The 19,559-nt window shown below is 41.1% G+C and overlaps 1 protein-coding gene across 1 annotated transcript in view; it reads left to right on the forward strand.

The window, feature by feature from the left end:
• NRP1 (neuropilin 1) overlaps positions 1 to 19,559 on the forward strand; it is a 114,946-nt gene that overhangs the window by 4,094 nt on the left and 91,293 nt on the right. The gene's annotated exons all lie outside the window — the stretch shown is intronic.

Raw genomic sequence — 19,559 nt, forward strand, 5'->3', positions numbered from 1 at the left:
CCCCTCCGCCGCGCTGGGTGCCCGGGCCTCTCGGAGAGGCCGCTGCGGCGGGCGTTGAACTGCGGCCAAAGGCAGGCGGTGTTTAGCTGGGTTGGTGAAGCGTCCTTCGGGGGGAGAAAAAAAAAAGTCTTGGTAACTTTTTGCTCTTTCTGAAGTACATTTGGGTGATGTTTGCATTATGGGAGAGGCGAGCGGCTGATGACACGCGTTATGGGAGTGTGATTAGGGTGAGAAGTTTTGCCATGCGAAGCACCAGTGCATGCTTGCCTTCTTAAGTAAGTCTAGAGCTTTTAAAGATAAAACCACTCCCCTTCCTTTTGTACCCCACAGCTGAGCGGCCTGTGGCAGACACGGGCGATTTATAAATCGCCAGCTTCTCTTAATGCGGAGTTAGTCTGACATTTACTCTGGCCCATTAAGGGGCAGTGGACTGCAGGTCTGGTAGTCATATTTCCCCCTTTTTCCCTTTGCAGCTGATTCATAGCTGGTAACTTGTGGTTCCCCTCCCTCCTCCACTCTACTGTACTGCCCTGAGGGGGGATAGGGACAGCCAAGGCCCTCTGCTCCCCGATACTTGCTCTTGTGTTGACCACCTATTTCCAACAGTGGGAAAGGGAGTCAAAGCTTCCCAGAAGCTGTTCTCCACTTTTCGCCAAATCTTTGATTGGAAACCACATAGCTTGCATGTGGCAACACACAGTCAGATCATTCCCCCTTCAGCATACCCTCTAAATTCAGCCTACTTGTTTCATGAARAAAGTATTTTAATGATTCATTTTTTAAAAATTGCTTGAGTATCACGAGTTTTTCACCCCCCTTTTGACAAATGCAAGAGAGTCATTGTTCATTGATGCTGCTAGTCTCAAGGTCTTCTCTGCATGTCAAAAAGAGATTAAACTCAATAGTTATTGATGTCTGACATTTCATGGGAGTATTCAACATTTTACAGGATTTGGTCCTGTAAAATGATGGTCAGCATCATCAGGAATGGTTGTAACAGACCATGAGGATTAGAGGGCTGGATTTAGAGAATGATTGCACTCAAGCATTTCATTTTTACCATGCTCATCTTTGTTCCTAATTTTTACTAAATTGATTCATAGATTGTAAATATTGATTTCCCTTAAAATGAAATTCTTTAATGGTGGAGTGTGATGCCTGGTTGCTATTTTGTTGTTTTTATAATCTCTTGTGTATCAGCATTTCGGTACCATAGTCAAGTGATAATGTAGGAAAACCCTATGCTCATAAAACTAAGATGGATCTTKGTGAAAATGAGTTTTTACCGCGCGCGGTTTTTGGAGCTGTGGCTCATATTCACACCATATGTTCACAAGCTGACTTCCCATTCTTTAATTTTTTATTTATTGTACTTGGGCAATGATTCACTTCCCTGTTTCTTCTTGATACAGTTTTGCTTTCTTTCTGCAGGACAGTGCTAATGCTTAAAAGTGTTTGTATCTCTCTCTCTCTCTCTCTCTCTCTCTCTTTGTCTGTTAGGTAGAGATTAGGAAATTAAATCAAGCATATTTAAGTGTCACCCTTTTTTGTTCCTTGCTAGCATACATGCTTTCCAAGGCTGTAAACCAACACATTCTTTGACAGCGGTAAAGTGGTGTACAGCATACAATTATTTAAAGAACAAGTAATCTTTGTGGCGTAGGGCTGTACTAAACAATGCTAGACTGAGCTGAACTGGGTGCGGGGAAGGGCTTGCCTCCCTCCCTTCATCACTCCCATCTCGATATTCATTGTCCACTCTCCACCCTGCAGTATTTCTTCCTCTGAAAGGGGATGGCAGTAGGTGGAAGGAAGTCTCCAGACAGGGTTGTTTGCATTGCCTTTGTGGTGTGTGATCGTGATGACTTTACTATTGTTTGGTCTATGCTGAAATGCAAATCTTCTAGGCTATTATGAATTACTCAGCTGCTACTTCACTTATATTTAAAATTGCTCTTTTTAACTTGAGATGCATTGTATTTGTGCCAAAAACCTTAGAACCAGAATAATAGAAAATGATTTCAGCAACAGGAATTTGTCAACAAACTCTGTGGTTTGAAATTTCACTGTCTACTTAGGAAATTCACATTCCTTGTACCAAGTATTGGGTACAACAGAAGACTAATGTAATAAAACATATCACACATTTTTTTGGTTTTGCAATACTAAGTACATTTTGATTTCCTAATATATTTAGTTTATTAGCAGCTCTGTATGCAATCTAGAAATGTGCAATTGAGGTCTCACTCTAGCTTATTGAAAGGTTTAGCACTGGAAATTAGTAAGTAGTTAAATATGAAATGCAGATAGAAAATGAGAGATGTGGGAATACATGCCTGGGAACAAATACTGCCCTGTACAATTATAGTGGACTAGAGGAGAAGATTAGCTTTCTGGCCTAGCTCCCAAAATCCTTTCTCTAACAAGAGTTGCTGTTCTTTGCATCTTATACCTTAATTAGCTCTGAAAAGACTTTAGAAAGGTTCTCTTCTTGTTTTGTAGTGCCAACAGGAAAACCAAGAAACTTTACCTAACTTTCATGTAAATTACTGTACATATAGGACTAGATGTATTGAAATGTAAAACTGCTAAAAATGTAAGGAAAATCAAAAGTAGCAAGTATATGCTACTTCATATGCTACTACTATCAAAAATATGCCATTGATTTTTCTACTTATTATGCTATTCTTTAACTGATAAATATTTCTCAAGTGACTTCTAATAAATTTCAGATATGTATGATTTTCTGATTATCAGAAACATTTGAGTTGTTTTAAATTTCAAGCAAACGTGGTGAAAATTCCTGTTTCTCTGGAGAAATTCCAAARGACTCAACTTTCACACTTTTGAAGAATAAAGATACCCAAATAATTAAAATTATGTTCACACAAGCTAGGTTCATCTAATGAAAAATGTTCTAGCCAGAACTACTGAACTAGCATAATGGAAATACTGGGTCTCAGCAGGAAGTATACAGTCATGTCAATCACAGATTGTTATCAAGGACATTAATACATAATGAAAAATATACTCTCTCTTTTAACTTTTAACTTTACTGAGAGTTATGCCTTTTCTTGAGGAGGCAGAGAAACAGAAATTAGGCTTGCATTTTAAGAGAAAAGTAGTTTGTTTGCTATTTTGCCTTTTCTCAAGCAAGTGCAAATAACAGCCATGCATTTTTGAGTGAGGGACGTAGTTAAAATGAAGAGAAGAGACAAAACATATGGCTACGTATGACTTAAAATGCTCCACTATTTGTTGCATGTGGTAAATACTTTTCAGCACTTAGTGCAAGCTGTACGAGTCTCGTGTTGCTGAAGTATCCTACTGTAAATGTAGCCATCCTGAATCTTGTAAAACTTTATACCTAGATAATAAACAAGAATGTCACTGATACAGTACTTTGAATTTATGGGACTTTTCCGGTTTCCCAGCAATGCACACTATCAGCATGATAATTTATAATGGTTTGTGACAAATGTTTCTGTGGAAAGAGGTGTGTGGTTACATTCAGATCAGATGTCATTATCTAGGGAGCAATAAAAATTTCACAGACACTAGGTTAAAAACATTAAGAAAATGAATGTGAAGCTTCAGAAGAAAAAGGCTTAAGCAAGGTGGAGGATTGGGTAGAGAAAGCCCAATAGCAGTTTCCTTACTGACAAATTATTGACTTTGTTACCAGACTTAACTGTATTGTTTTACAAGGTTTTCGTAGATATAGCACACAGTACAATTGTTCTATTGGCCATCATTTATAGATGTAGAGAGTAAATATCATCCCTGCTCGACAAGTATAGAGTGTATACACATTGCTGTCAAATCACTTTGAATGGAAAAATTGCCCATTTTGGAAACATTCGAGTTGCAGAAGGAAAGATGTCATGATAATGATTCTTTATATTGTGTTTACCAGGGATTAGTTACACTAATGAGATTAGGGCTGTATAAAAAGTGCAGTCAGTTGTATCATACAGAGCAAAAAATACCTATGTTTGTTTATATAGAAGAATACAGCTTCTCCCCATCCTGAGTCTGGAAGGAAGCATCAGTATCCAGACATACTGAGCAAAACTGTAGCCACACACTTCTACAGACCTTGTTAGAAATTCATCCCTCAATTTTATCTCTAAACAACGTCAATGGATTTATGCTGTAAATCTATAGGTATAACAAAGTAAGGCTGGTAAAATAGCTAGGAGGAAGGCAAGTCACAGCTCACCGTTTCTTTAGTTTCTGCAGAGTTTAAGCTTTCATTTACATTTGTCTAAATCCTGGTTGCTATTCTTTCACGCAGCAAACTCTGCTTTCTGCAGACTTTGTGCTTTGTGTTTCCCTCGCGCAGTCAGTTTGCACCCACTGGGTTCAGCTCACTGGGGTAAGAGGGAGCTGGGGTGGCACCAAGCCGCTGCGGCAGCGCCGGGTCTGCATGTGCCCTAGCCACGAAGCGAGAGGAGAACCACGAGCGGCGGAAATCRCTGGGCTGCCCGTCCATCCCGGCCTGGCAGAGGGGCCCTTTGAACTGCTGATGACTGCACAAATTAGAGCTGTTTTCAGGCTGCCCCGAAGGGGCGGCTGGAGTCTGGCCGTGGGTTCACCAGCCCTGCGCTGCTCCCGCAAGCCGTACGAAGGGCTTCTCAGGTGTGCTGCAAGGCCTGGGCCTGGTGGAGCCCTGCTGCCGTTGAAAGCAGGGGGAGTTTTGCCCTCCACTCGCACAGAAGCACAGCCTGTTATTCTTTACGGCTGTGAGGAAAGCCAGAACACAGGCCCGGTAAGACTGTTTTATAGCTGTATCCGTCATTTTGATGGCAAGTGCCAGTCAGAGCTTCCTAATCCCCTCTCCCTCAGCTGGGGCTGAGCTCACTAGGCAGTCAGTTGAATGCAGCCAAAAACGTGAGCGAAGCCACAGAGCTGGTGAAGAAATAAGTTAATTCACCACTGGCGGACGCTGGAGAGGCAGGAAGCATCTTTGACCAGGGTTAAACTCACAAGAAATCCCTGAATGAGCCAGGGCCTCTGAGCTTTCAAGCAGAAATATGTCTGTAATAGCCTGGTCTGGCTCCTCGGGGCACCAGCGTTGGGTTTTCGGTCGTTTGCCTCAAAACGAGGCGCCTGGAACAGGGGTGAATGCCCCCTCTTCCTCTGCTGAGGGCAGCTGAAATAATGCCCACGTTTATACCTTTGGTTTTGGTTTGGAGTAAGCTAAATCAGCCACCCCACATGCTCTGAGCCATCCCATAAGTCCTTCTTGCGGGAGACGGGCGAACACTCGAACTGTCCCGGTGGGGAAGCCCCCGCGCTCCGCCGTGAGCGGCGCTGCCCCACGGAGGGGACCTTCTCAGCCCCTGCCTTGCCTGTGCCTCTGTCCTGAAAAGGGCACGTCTAGCAGTTTGGGATCATTAAGGGATTATTTGGAGTACTATAGGGATCGAGGGAGTCATCCTTCACTCTGACTCCCAAAATAAGAAACAAGTAGTTTAGAAATATTTTAGGAAGAGTTGCTGCAGTGGATTTGGGGGATATGTGATATCTCTACTTCTGGGTGCACTCCTGGAGCATTTCTCTACTTAATATTAAGCGTGTGAAAGTGTTTCTGAGTGAATGTGCTATTAAACTCCAGACAGTCCTGTTGGTGACCACAGCTATTTGATACTCTGTGCAAGGCTATAGGAAATGGTGCCAAGGAGCGGAGTCAGTCCAGGGCCTGCTCAGGATCAGGGAGGCAAAAACACTTGTTGCGGTAGACATGGAGCATAACTGAGGATGGAGCTGTCACCTCCTACACACGCATTCACATGCAAATAATACTTTTCCTTAGCTTAAAGGTTTTGGATCATAAAAATATACACAAATTTTTGCTCTTTGCTACAGGATTCAATGGGCATTTGCAAACAAGTTTCAGATGCAAGTATCTAAAGATAGTTCTGTCATTTTATTGTGCTTTAGAGACTAAATAAGAGTTGAAAGAAGTTGAAAATTATATTGTATTCTGATTACACAGTGTCATAAACAGACTCTTGTTGTTTATCCAAGCAGTTAACTCTTGTGAAAGTCTTTATTGTCCAACTGTTTCATGGTTCTTTCTTTTAGAGTAATGGTTTGACTTTGAGTTTTCTCCGGAAAAGGTATCAGGGAAACGATGACAAAACTGGTCRTAGCTAGACAGTCTGCGCTCTCCTGCGGTAGGGACTGAGGTGTTTGGTGCAGGGCCCTTTTTCCATCCTATGTATGTGGGTATATTCCCTGCCACAGCAGAGCTTTGACCTTGATTTGTGTCTCTGTACACTAGTGCATTAAAACTATAACGGTATTCATGTCAGTATATATGCAGATGTTTATATTAATCTAGATACTTAAGTGAACTGTGAGGAAGATTCTATCTTGAGATGCTACAACCAGATGCCCTTCAGACAGTAAAAATTTTGAGGGTGAAATATGGATTCCCACAGGCCTAATCCTTCAGCTTTTCAATGGGCACAGATAAATTCAGAACAGAGGGCTGAGCCCTTTCTAAACTGAAACCCAGGGTCCTTGGCATTAGCCCCAAGAAACACTCAATATGCTTTCAGTGGACCCCACCCTGCTCACTTCTCCCCCMCACACACCCCCTGTGTTAACGTAATTAAAACAAAAACCTATGTGTTACTGAAAATTAGTTTCTTAATTATAGCTTGTTGCAAGCTGTAGCATTTGATCATAACTTGATAGTTATGATACAGAGACTTTTATATAGTTGATGTAAAACCAAGTTCAGTTATTTTCTTTTGTAGTTTTTCCAAAGAATGAAATTATGCCTGAAAACAGGGGACACATGCACTCGCATGTATATGTCGAAACTTATATATCATACACAGCAACTTGGATATAGGCATATATGTTCTATGCAGAACTCTTAAGTGTACATATGTACCCATATTTATGCTTCTAGTATAGATTTGTTAGTTTATGTAGAAGTTCCTAAAGTAAATCTACTAATTAACGTGCTAATACCCATCTTAAGGCTGATAATTAGGTATAAAGAGAACAAGAGACAGGATTAGCGTTCAGATCATGTTCCAAATGCCTCTTAATTGGGTGTTTGTAATCAATCCTGATTGCAAGAGGCAGTGGTTTGGCAGTATAAAGAATGAAAATGGTTTAGCCCTACTATTTTCCTGTTAGTTGACTTGGCCGTAGTATTTAGGTCAGGATCCAGTGTCAAACAAGGTAATTTTGCCAGCTATGGCAAACCTTATAAAACACATGAAAATCTTTTCTAATGATATTTTTTCAAGTTAAAAATTCTCTCAAACTGGTGACTTATTTTTATGCAGAATCTTATAAAGTGTTTTCAAGTGAACCACAGAACAGACTTTGTTCTCCTGGCCTCCATCTACCACTGACTTCTGAAATCAGGTCTGAGTTCACTCTAGGTCTTTCATTGCATTGACCTTGGCACTTTTCCCACCAAGCCACAGTTTTCTATCACAAAGCCACACAGCTTGGTATAATGATTATTTCTTTATCCCAAGTAACCAAACAATTTTTTTAACAGGGTGATAGATTTCTCTCTTGTGCTGTGGGAAGCAAGCACCTGGTCATTTCCAAATAGAGTTTTAATGAACTTCCTGAAGGAGATTTGAGCGAAGTTTAATAAGTCACCTGCCAACTTTCTGGGAGCATAGGTCATTTGCTTTTCTGTAGGAATTCACAAAAATGTGAGAATAAACCTTCCTCCCCACCAAGTCCTAAACTTCCATGGAGGAAATTGATTTTCATGGACAATATCAAAGGTTTCGAAAAACATAACCTCAAAAAATCAAATTTCTGATCGTTTCTCCCACATAAGAAGCCACAAGCTTCTGCGAAACTCTGTGAGCCACGAAGCTTGTTGTAAACTGTGTGAGATTTATAATAATTCATTTAAACAGAAAAGGATTGTGCATATTTAGACTCATCTTGCATGTTAATAGCATTACAAATATTTTACGTAATGCTGTAAAATGAAGAATTTAGATGGCTCAAAAGGACCATTGAGAAAATACATGCATGTATAGAAGGGGCACCCATTTGACGTGGTGATCTCTTCCAGAAGAAACTATGCGCATCACAGCACTACAATAACCAGCTTTTGTACAGGAGGAGCCGGGCTGGTTACCCGCTGCCTTCCAGGCTGCCGGGGAGCTGCAGCAGTGACAGCCCCCAGTTAAATGCAGACACGGCACCCTGGCACTGCCGGGGAGACTGGGTTCATCCCTTCCCGGCGCTGGGGCCCCGTTGCAGAGCTGCACGGCGCCCCGCTCCGTGCAGCTGCCCCGCTGCTTTGTGTGTTGGAAAAGAAGATACAGCTACTCCTTTTTTTTCTTTCTTTTTTAGAGGCACTTCTTTTTAAATTCAAAGTTGAGAATCTAGGGAAAAAGAGAGGTCTGTTCACACCCGTGTGATTACTCTGCCTCCAGCTTTGAGAAATGCTTTCTTACAGCCAAGCTTTTGCTCATCTTATTCACATAAACAGTCCCATTGAAGTCAATTAAAACAACAGACTCGTTTGTGTAGGGCTAACAGTGCTTGAAAGCTAGGACATACGTTTATGACACTATACAAATTAATAGTTACTTTTTATAACAATGGATTTCAGATGCTTGCAGACTAATTTACTATGCACTAGAAAATTCAACTTCAATTCTTTTTGTCCCATCAGTTCATAAATCACCATAAATAACTTTTCATTTCTTCTCCAGAATCTTAGTTCATAACAGTAAGGGTTTGGGACAAATTGCTAAGTACACAGGTTAGGATTAAAATTCGCCTCATTGTAGGATCTTGTGCCAATCTGTCATTAAGGCAGACAACTTCTACTGACTTTCTTCTGATGTATTCATATGTAACAAGGGAAGCAGATCAGCAATTTAGAAAAGCTTTAGCTTGATCACCATGCAGAAATGCAGGCTACGCTTCCTATTTCCATAGTGATCTCTCCACTTTGCCAGATGCAAAATGGGAGGCTTACATCCCTCATGCTAAAAAACCTTCTTAGAGGAAATCCTAGGCTGTCGCTCCATTTGAGTAGCTTTAGTTAAGTCTGGAAAAAATATGCAAAGGTAGCTCTTAAATAAAGCTTTTTTTTTTTTTTTTTTTTTTTTTTTTTCTGTTTCACAGCCATCTTCCTAATCTAGTTGGGAGACAGAAGCATATGATGTATTAACATGGCAGGCATATGTTCTGATTGCTGATTGCTTTTTGACATTCCTGGAAGACCCCCAAGACTTTGTGTCGCAATTCTATAAACTTTATCTGTTTGTATATTAATATCTGGGCTCAAATCCAAAACTTCTTTATATGCATTTACAGCAGACAATTTAGGTTCATCCCTTTGTATTTTGGATGGCAACCAGTTAAAACAGACAAGCATTTAAGCCACTCCGTATAGTCTAACGTTATTCTAATACTTTTCAAAAAGTTTTCTGTTTGGTGTTAAATAGCATGTGTATTATACAATATAGTTATATAAAATAGATACAGGACCATATTGATCTGGGAAGCAAGTGAAGACAGCTCCCCCGATGTTGTTAGTGTTGCACCTGCTAGCAGCTTGAACAACATAAAATACTTTAGGCATATTGTATTGTGTTCCTTACTGGTTTCAATATTTATTTATCCTCCATAGTTATACCAGATGATGGCCTTCACATTGCCTTCTTTATTTCATCTCTCTGACATCATTTTCAAGTTTCTTATTACTCTTGAACAGTGTAGCTAACAGTACCCAATTTGGCTGTCATTCTTCCCATCCTAGGGTTTCATTATTCAGGAAATCAGTGCTCTTCAGTCTTTGCCACTCAAATAACTCTCCCCCAAACAAACTTAAACTTACTACCAATAGCCAGTCTCACATTTCCCAAACAATCAGCCTTCCTCTGCTGCTTATTACATTTTTACCTGGGTTTTTTTTGCTTATGTTATTAACTATACTTGTGTGCTCCTTGAAACTTGAATCTTTGTCTTCCAAAGCCATGTCTTCATGCACTGATTTGTGTATGATTTAACTATTTCAATTAGGGGTTTGATTGTGTATAGTTAAAACAATTCAGCAACCACAGGGGGATATATTTATTCTTGTGTAAAGATGCCTTATGTCAGTACTTTTGCAGAAATAAACCTTGCTAGTGTCAGCAGTTTGTAGTAGGAACTGCACTGCTTTATCTATGATGGTTTCTAAACTGGTATAGTTAAAGTGGCCATAAAAAAATGTATAGACCTAGTTCTGTGTTGTATAACTAGTCACAAATGCTTGTAGAGGTTTTTGGATCATGTGTTAGCTCATTTTGTTAGCAAAAATTAATGACATTGCCTTACTGCTTGCAAGTAATTGCTTACATATGTACATATAAATATAAAAATACAAACATATATATATGTGCACACGTAGCCTATTTCTCTTCATCTGGGAGGACTTACTGACATGTCCATTTTCTCCTAGGTTTTAGTCTTCAAACAAAAGCTTAGGCAAAGTACCTAAGCAAAGCAATTCCTCTGCCTACTGTAACTTGCACTCTCCAGGGAGAATTTTTTGTGAACTTGCCTCACTAGGCAGATAGATAAATTACTGTGGTGTGAACTTCAAGCACCTTGCTTACTCGATGGAAATTGTCCATATGCACACTCTCACTCTGTGATATTTCATATCATGTGCAAGGAGTTTTATTCATTTTCTTAGTTATTCTTCCCTCCATCCCTCCAACACCACAAAGTAAAAACATTCATGTAGATGTAACCACAGCTCAGCTGATGCTTTGAAATTAAACCCTGAGTGCTCTGAAAATAAACATCTGATCACCAGGTAATTCTGGATGTCCTCATATGCTCAGCATAGAAAGGAGATGTATCCTTCCTTGCTATAGGAATCCACGTCCCAGCTCCAGCTCTTTCTCATCTGAACGATTTTGGATTATTTCAGTTTAAATAGTTAAAGAGAGGAAGCTGTATTTCATCAGCCAGATTCTTAATTTGTCCAAAGATCATTCTACTGAAGTTAGTGGAGCTACAGTGATTTATATCAGCTGAGGAGCTGACTCTACATTTCTATAGTACCCTAGAAATCTGCAGTATTGTAGCTCAAATTGCATCAACTCAGAGTGAAGGCAGTTAAAGTTTGGCTGTTCAGTGAGATCAGACTTTAATACTTATTGCAGAATGGGTATGATCTTCTTAAAAATAGGTGGAATAAAGACCAAAGTCCTTGTGTCATGTATACAAATCTTTCTTTCCAGTAACAGCTTTAAAGAAGTTTATAGGATTGGGTGCTAGGGCACTATGTTTGTGTTCATGGTGCTGACACTCTCACACTACGTAATCTTGGACAAGTCAATCATCGTTTTTGAGAGCAGGTAATATTTCCCTGCTTTGAAAATATGTTAAAGATGCATTTGTTAATCTTTGTAAAGTCCTTAGAGACTTCTGGGTGGAAATGTAATGCAGCGTAATAGTTATTTGCCATTGTTCTGTATTTGTTCATTTTCTAGCTGTTAATTTTTTTTTAACAATATACCGCTGCGTAAAAAAATGCATGTGGCAATCTATTGACTTTCAGAGAGAAGTGTTATCCAAACAAAACTAAATAATAGGACCTGCACTCACAAGAGACGTATTATCCATGATGAGAAGAATCTATAACGGACACAGCACTAACTCAAAACTGAACACCAAATAGCATCCAAATGCAAGCAATTTCAAACRTGCGCATATTGTCGGTATGAAACCAGGCCATTCTGCAAATGCAGTGTCCCCCAAGGAGTAGTGAACCTAACAGCATCAATGCTAATGGCTGTCTTCTCATGTGCAGCCAGGGAAAGGAGCACTTTAGAGCTGCCTTGGGCAGCTTTTAAGTTATTCGTTCTTAACTTACTTCTGTAAAGCTGTTACCAGGTGGAAGCAGATGACACAAAGATTTGGGGCTTGCTCTGTCTGTGCAGGAAGCCTTGCCCATCTTTGCACATAGGGTAAAACTCTGCCCTCACCGAAGTCGAGGGGAAATTCCACCCCACTGCCATGGGGCTTGGGCTGAACAAAGCACTTTTAAGCTCCAGAAAACCCTTGTGAAGAGCATTTTTCAGATGCTAGTGTGTCTCGTAGAATTTTTCTTGGTTTGGACATTACTTTTCTTCCAGTATAGACAGTGCATGTGGGGCAGCAGGGAGGCTCATGCTTTTTCAAATGCTTTTGTACTGCTAAAACAATGGCGAAATGCAACAAATACCCAATTTTCTGTTGTCAGTGTACTGGGCTAGTTCGTCTACCCGGTTTCTTAAGCTGCTTTAGAACATTTCGGGCTTGCTTGGTGTGGTTTGCTTGTTCCATCTGATGCCTGCTCCTTCCCTATCTCCTTTCTTTAGGTGACATAAAAGCTTACAGTCTCCTAAGGAAAACACAGTAGTTCTCTTTCTCAATATTCTCAACTCCAAGTTTTGCAAATCATAAGTTAAGCCTCAAAGAAATTGCAAAGCTATATAAAAATCGTCGTATCTCAAAAACTATTGTTGATTTCTTTTTTATTTTCCTTCTTGTACATTTTGGGGATTTTCTCTATGATGATAATAGCTATAAAATCCCTCCATCTTAAATAAGAAATTTGGAAATATCACGATATCTGCAGCTGATGCTTTAAAACCTCCAACCAAATTTCATGACACTGGTGCTAAAAATCATGACAGCCGCCAGTGCTGGATTCTTGTTAAAGTCCTAAATTTCTGATGTTGTTTCTGTCCTCAGCCACAGCCCTGAACCTCCAGCTGAAGTGACAGATTTTTAGAAAAAAAATAGAGTTGAAAGAAAATTGAAATAGTAATTTCTATTGATTTCACTGCTTGGCTGTGTTTCTTCACCCCTCATTGCATGATCAAAACTTACAGAAAGCAAAATCCATCCCGCAGAAAAATTCCCTCTCAGTTTACCTCCCTTTTCTCTTACTATCTATACAATAACCTAAGTGTTCTGTTGTTATGGAAGCTAAGTGTTTATATGGCTTCAAAACCAACTTAGCCCAGTTAGAGAAAGGAAAAGAAAGCCATTAAATACAACAACATCACTTTTGGCTCAGGAAAACCCTGATCTGCAAATCACTGGCATGTTTTAGGAAAAGCTCCCTACAGCTGCTGGAGGGATCTTACACTCCCCCGCTGTCATCCCTTGGCAGGCAGCGCTGGAGACGAGCTAGGTGGACTGGCACAGAAAAACTTTCTCATGCCATGATCTTTTAGGTATTGTGCAGGTTTATGTTTTCAGGGAATTTTACTCTTTCAGATATTACAGAAAAAATTGTGCAACCAACATTTACATGAAGGGTCCGATCCTCCGCTTAAATATAGCATTTTTATGCTGGTGTGTTTCCAGCGAGGTCAATGAAGTTGTAAATGGCTGCTTTGTATTTGTATTGCCATTGCGGGCCAGATCCTTCACTGGTGTAAGCTGCTGTGGTTACATTAACTGCACTGGAGCTAATGTGATGTGCACAAGCTGAGAAGTGGCTTTAAACGCAGGGGTTGTTCCAAGGACAAAATTAATTTTCAAAACATTTTTAGAAAGTCGAGGAAATCTTAATGTCTTTATTCTGTTATTACTTTAAAATAATAATCCTGAACTGACCTGGGAGCTATTACTCAGTGAGTGCTGGCCCCTTGGAAGGTTTCAACTTGTCAAGTTTAGCCATTTTTTGAATGCACAGAGGAAGTCATTAAGACGTATCAGGCAGCTGATTGCTATTAAATTCTGTAGAGAGTTCTGTATAAAAATCAATGCCATAACAGGGCTACAAGAATCTAAGAGGCAGGAAAAGCATTTATTTACCCTCTGGTAACTCAAAAATGGATTAATAGATTTTGTGAAACCTCAAAAAATATCACCTTTGAGCTCGGGGCCAAATGTAAGCCTCTCTGACAAAATAATACAGCTCAGAAAGCTAGGAGCATGTGAAAATGGGATTATAATGGAACTGTCACTGCTGAAACCTCAACTATATGTTTCTGCACCAGAGAAATCTCGCACATCTACACGTATACCCGTGCACATGCTCATTATTGTATCCCAAGAAACACCTTTTTTTGCTATATTTACACTAAGGAACCTGGAAGTAAAATGCCTTTTAGCAAAGTATGATCTTGTATAGCTCTTGCCAGAAAAGTACTGCGAGAATTTTCCAGATGAGTTCAGTCTCAGCATCAGTGAAAGTATTACTTAGACGGCTGGTGGGTTTTGCATGGGTGGGAAATGTACTGAAAAATGCCACACAGTTTACTACTAGTTGAAATTTTTTCAGAAAAATAATTCTTCATGGGAAAAACTAGTTTAACTCATATTAGGAAGTTCTACTGTAAACATTTTTTAAGTAAAACAGGCAAAGACCATTGTCTGACTCTGAGGTCAATTGGCATGGAATGGCCTACATCCAAACAGTCTGATTCTCTTCCCCCCAAAACAGAGTGGCTCCATTCAATTCAATTTTTGGCATGAATTTCATTCAATTTTTTGATGGGAAAATGTTGAAATATCTTTTTAATTTGATTTCTTTCCTTTGTTTCTTGTATTAAAACGTAATTTTACTGAACTGGATTAAATATTGCTTCATAATATCAGAATCATTTGGATTGGAAGGGACCTCAGGGGATCAACTAGTTCAACTTCCTGCTCAAAGGAGTTGCATTTCATGTAACAGAAAAGCTAAAATGAAGCAATCCATGTAAAACAAAACATTTCAGACGCTATCGTTCCAAATTAAGCTGATTCAGAATCTTTATTTCATGGCATATCCAAGCTTTTCTATTCGCATAAATACTAGTATCTCACCACATTTCTTTGTTAACTTTAAAAGTTTATCTGTCATGTTTTTAATAAAAAAAATTTCTCTCCTATTTTTCCATTTTAAAATGCATAGAAATATTAAGTAGGTTTTTTTTAAAATTATTTAACAAACTGCCTATTATGCATGATTTTTTTCAAGTGCTGAAAGGGAATATACCCTGCTCCAAGAAATACCCAGTCGGTGAAAAGACGAAGTAGCTACACATCAGATCATAAGGCTGGCCATCAGAGCTACACCTTTATTATTAAAATGAATGGCGTCAGGGCATGGACCCCAGCTCTGGCCTGGGATCGTCCGTGCTGCTACATTATTAGCTTGGTGCCTGGCACGTTTTGGCTGGCACCAAATGGCTTTTCTAGCCGATGCCAGGGAGCTGAGCCACCAGGGACGCGACAGTCCCTGCCGCGTGCCGTCGCCCCCCTCCTCGCCCCGGCTGCGGCCGTCCCACGTCTCCCCCTCCATCCCGGGGAGCCCTGGCATAAGGTCTGGAGGGGCCAGGGCGAGGGGGCAGATTGCGGGCTGTGCCCCCAGCACAACGCTGGGGACATAGGCTGCTGCACTCTCATTATAGCTGGGGAAAATCCACTCTTCTTGCATGGATAATTTGGAAGTTATGAATCAGCCTGTTGTTTTTATTTCAGCAGAACACAGACAAGAGCTCTGTAAAATTAGGCTGCTGCCTGTCTGTCAGGCAGCTGAAGTTTTTTACCCTGCAGCCTCTTTTAATGTGCATTCTTGGCCAATTCTGAAGAGAAGCGGTCACAACTGTGCATGCAGACATTAGAGCAGGTTTCATCCACTAGTCATTTCGCCAGGGACTTTGCTTGTGCGTCACCCTGTGTTTGATGCAGCCATTAAGCATCCTGACCCCATAACCAGAAAACTGATTCAGTGAATGAGTCAAAAGGCACTGTAAAAATATGTTCTTGAATCGTTTGTATTTGAACAGAGATTAATATTTTCTTGCGGTGTATCTGCTTTTCCGAGGCGTTAAGTAGGCTATTTGCTGTCTGCTACTTCGTAGGGTTTTTTAAAGTAGGTGTTAAAGGCTATTCCAGCCTGACTCTACAAGGTTTAAGGACAGTTATCTGCAGAATAATGCCTATATCTCCCAAATAATTAGCAATTATCTGTCAAAAAAGCTTCTGAACTGACTACAGTAAGAAATCATCTTTGGCTTTTTTCGCCTCTTTCCCCCTCCTCCTCCTCTCCTCCTGCCCCGCTTTCCCCTTGCAATTTCTGAGCAGGCTTTGCCAAAGGAAATACTGATGAAAGTAACTTTCAGTGGCTGAGCAGTTCCCTCCCGTCACCTCCTCCCCATCCGCCCCCTAGATTGCGACAGACGTCTGCCTTTGTACACACCATGCCAGAGTCCAGCAGAGACATTTTATGTTCATTGTTTCTCCAAAATAAATAAAAGCAGCACAGACGATAGGAACTGGCTGTAGACATCCCATTGCTAATAATGGAGCTATGGTGGTAATTGCTAATAATGATGCAGTGTTTCGGCATGGGAACACTCTTCTAGCTGTAACGTGGATCTGGCCTGAATAAAGTGACACAGATGGTAACATTATTGCATATTTCTTTGTAGGGGAAGTTGAAAATTTTACTGCGGGAAGAAAAAAAAACCCACTCCTACATTTCCTTCCAGTTATTTCTTTAATATTAGCAATACTGGCATGCTTGAGCCATGAACTGTGTCAGTGGCACCTAAGGAGCTTGAAGAGTCTTCTGTGAAGTAAGAAGCAATTGTGCCACTTACGGCAGGAAACACTTAGATGCTGTTTGACAGAAGAATTGCGTTTGCCTCCCTTGGCAGGGCTGACCCATTTTGATCTCACGCAACGGCCAAACAGCAAACAGCCAATTTGCAGTAAATCAGAGTTTAAACATCTTTGCAGTTGCTCTCTGAAAGCCCAGTTCTGGAGCCCGTTCTCGTCAGCCGGCGCTCCCACATCTGCGCCTCAGCTGGCGAGGGCCGCGCTCACGTTCAGCAGGCTGCGACGGCGGGAGCCCACGCACTGCGAGCCGGCTCCCAGTCCTGCTGCCTTTGATGTGTACGAAGTACGTGCTCCTCTGGCAGTGCCCAGCGTCTTCCATGCTTACGTACGCATCCACTTCAGCACCCTGGTGAGCCAAAAACAGTGGAAATGCACACTGCTACTTTGGCCTGGCTGCAACACGTTTCCTTTGAAAGGTGTTTGTAAAACGGTGGCAGCACGTCAAAGATAAGAGCAGCAGGAATCAGTTGTATTTGCCAAACGTCTGCCTTTGTTGGCTCTGTCCACAAGGAGAGCTACCCTCACTTTTGAACTCTCCGAACCTGCTGTGTGTTCAACCGCAAAAATCGCTAGCTCGCCCAGACTGAGAGTGACAGAGCGGGAGCTGTCCTTCCTGGAAAATTAGGTCACAGCATTAGATCAAAGTCCGAATATGCCATTTTTCCCCACGTGGGTGTACTGACCAGCCAAGTTTCAAGTCCCAAGCACAGGTGTCTGCTAACTGTATTGTACGCACATGAAAGTTCGGGCTGGAGGCCAAACTTACAGGCTAAATTCCATCTATTCCCCCAACATTATACCTTTCTCATCCACCCTTATAACTTCACTACCAGTATAACTTCCAGAAGAATTTCAGTTCTCTGCTAATGTCTAAAACTTTCCTGCCTGTCTGTCCCTGTGCTGTGGTCCATTGCAATTTTCTCTCTTCATCTGGCAACTGAAAACTGAGCTTAATGACACAAGGCATGCTTTTAAACAGTTAAGAATGATCCGCAGAAGAGGCTTCCTCCTGGCAAAAGAAGTGCTGCACAGTATTAGTTACCACATGGAAGGAACTTGTAACAGAGCGCGATATTAGCATGTGTGTAAGAAATAACCTGTATTTACGGTGGAATTGCCTTGTAGCTAGAAGGGCAAGGCATGAGCAGGCATGGTAAGTAAGTGTTGATTAAAAATGATTATTAGAAAAATAGTGGGCAAGTGCAGAAAGAGTAGGAATCATGTCACCTAATTAAGGCTTCTAAGAGCTAGGTGTCTGCTCGAACCTGGGTACCTGGGGTTCTCCTATGGCTTATGGGGAGAGAGATACTCCAGCAAGAACACTATCCTAGCCGGACAACAGGATAAATCAATCTTTTGAGGTGCTTCTCTCTCTCCCCAAGGCTACCATGGAGTACCTAGTTTGGAGTGTCTGCCCAACTTTAGATAACTACCATAAGGTGAAATAAATTCCACCCCAAATCCTCAGAAATAGCTGCCTCAACTGGACAGGAAAGCTGGCAGACTTAGCTACAGAAGCTCATTTCTGTCATGCTGGAGACAGAGCTGATCACCAGCATTGGCTCATGTCAGGAAGGTAAAAAAGTCCTGTAACTGTGAGAAAATTGCTTGCCATGTGCTAAGCTTAATGCACAATAAGCACTATAATCTGATTACAGATGAAAATGAAAACAGAAAACAAGTGCAAGAACTTTATGTTCTGTTTATGTAGAAGTAAACATTTTCTCCAAGAACTGAAACTGTTCTTTTAACATATACCACTTGTTGATATGCTTACAGTGCAAAAGTGCCTTTGCCTGAGCAGTGCTACTCCGTAGCCTCTGAGATCCGGCCGGCCCCCAGGGCTTGATTCAGAGCCTTTTTGAATCTCGCCATGCCAAGGTGAAGGACCTCTGCTGCAGCTGCTCGCTGAAGGGGGTTCAAAGTCACTCCTGCAGAGCGTGTGCGCCACAGCCACCTGCTGCTCAGCAGCTAGAGATCTGCTGTAGCAAAAAAGACACTAGTAGGGCATCAGGGTATGAACAGCATCCATGTAGTGGAAGGGAATGGAAAGGAAAATACCAAAGTATAAGAAGCGCGTACAACATTGACTGCCTAATTCAGAAAACACAGTTCATTTACTTTATCTTCCTCAGTGTTCACTCAGAGCAAACGCCTACCAAAACATATGCTTAAGCCCTGTTTAACACATGCTTAAAATCCCACTTAATTTAATGTGGCTAACAGGTGCTTACAATTAGGCACATGCCTAATAATGTGACTGAATTGATGCCCAAATATTCGTGCTTCCACACATAAACAAGACTGTTTCTATTAGGATGGGACATCGCATGCTAGGACTTGTAATATCAGCAGACCTCACTGCATGGAAGATGAGGCACTAGAAAATGCTCCCATTCAGAAGGGTATTCATATGCTTCCATTTAGGTCTGAGCTTCAAACTTCTTAATCAGGGTCAAAGTAATGACCCTGTCTTAGATCGAGTTATGAAGCCCAAATCCTGAAGTTCCTCTTGCTGCAAAACTCCCACGCACTCGAAACATGCAAATCGGATGCAGTTCATAGGCTCCTGGCACGCTGTCAGGGCAGCCGCCTTAACTTTTGGATGTGTTTTGCTAAACTGCAGTAAGTAGTGCTATAATTTAAAATTCAGGAAAAATAGAGGACACTGTATTTTCTTTTACAAATTGATTTGTTAGTCTCTTTACTCTATGTAGCTAAAATAGGGTGGACTTAAGCAGCAGTACATTAAGCAGCARTGGTACCAGCATTGTCTTTTGCTGAGGCTTTCGCAAAGCCAAGGATGCAATGCTAATCTAGAGTTGTTTCTCTTTTCCCTCAAATAATATTTTTATTGAGCAAGAAGCGGATGCTGGAATGGTCTTTTGATCAGCTAAAAACAACAGTGTCTCTGAGGGAATCTTTCCTGTTTATTGTATGTT

This window comes from Apteryx rowi, unplaced genomic scaffold (assembly GCF_003343035.1).
Source record: "Apteryx rowi isolate R43461 unplaced genomic scaffold, aptRow1 scaffold_164, whole genome shotgun sequence".
Lineage (NCBI taxonomy): Eukaryota > Metazoa > Chordata > Aves > Apterygiformes > Apterygidae > Apteryx > Apteryx rowi.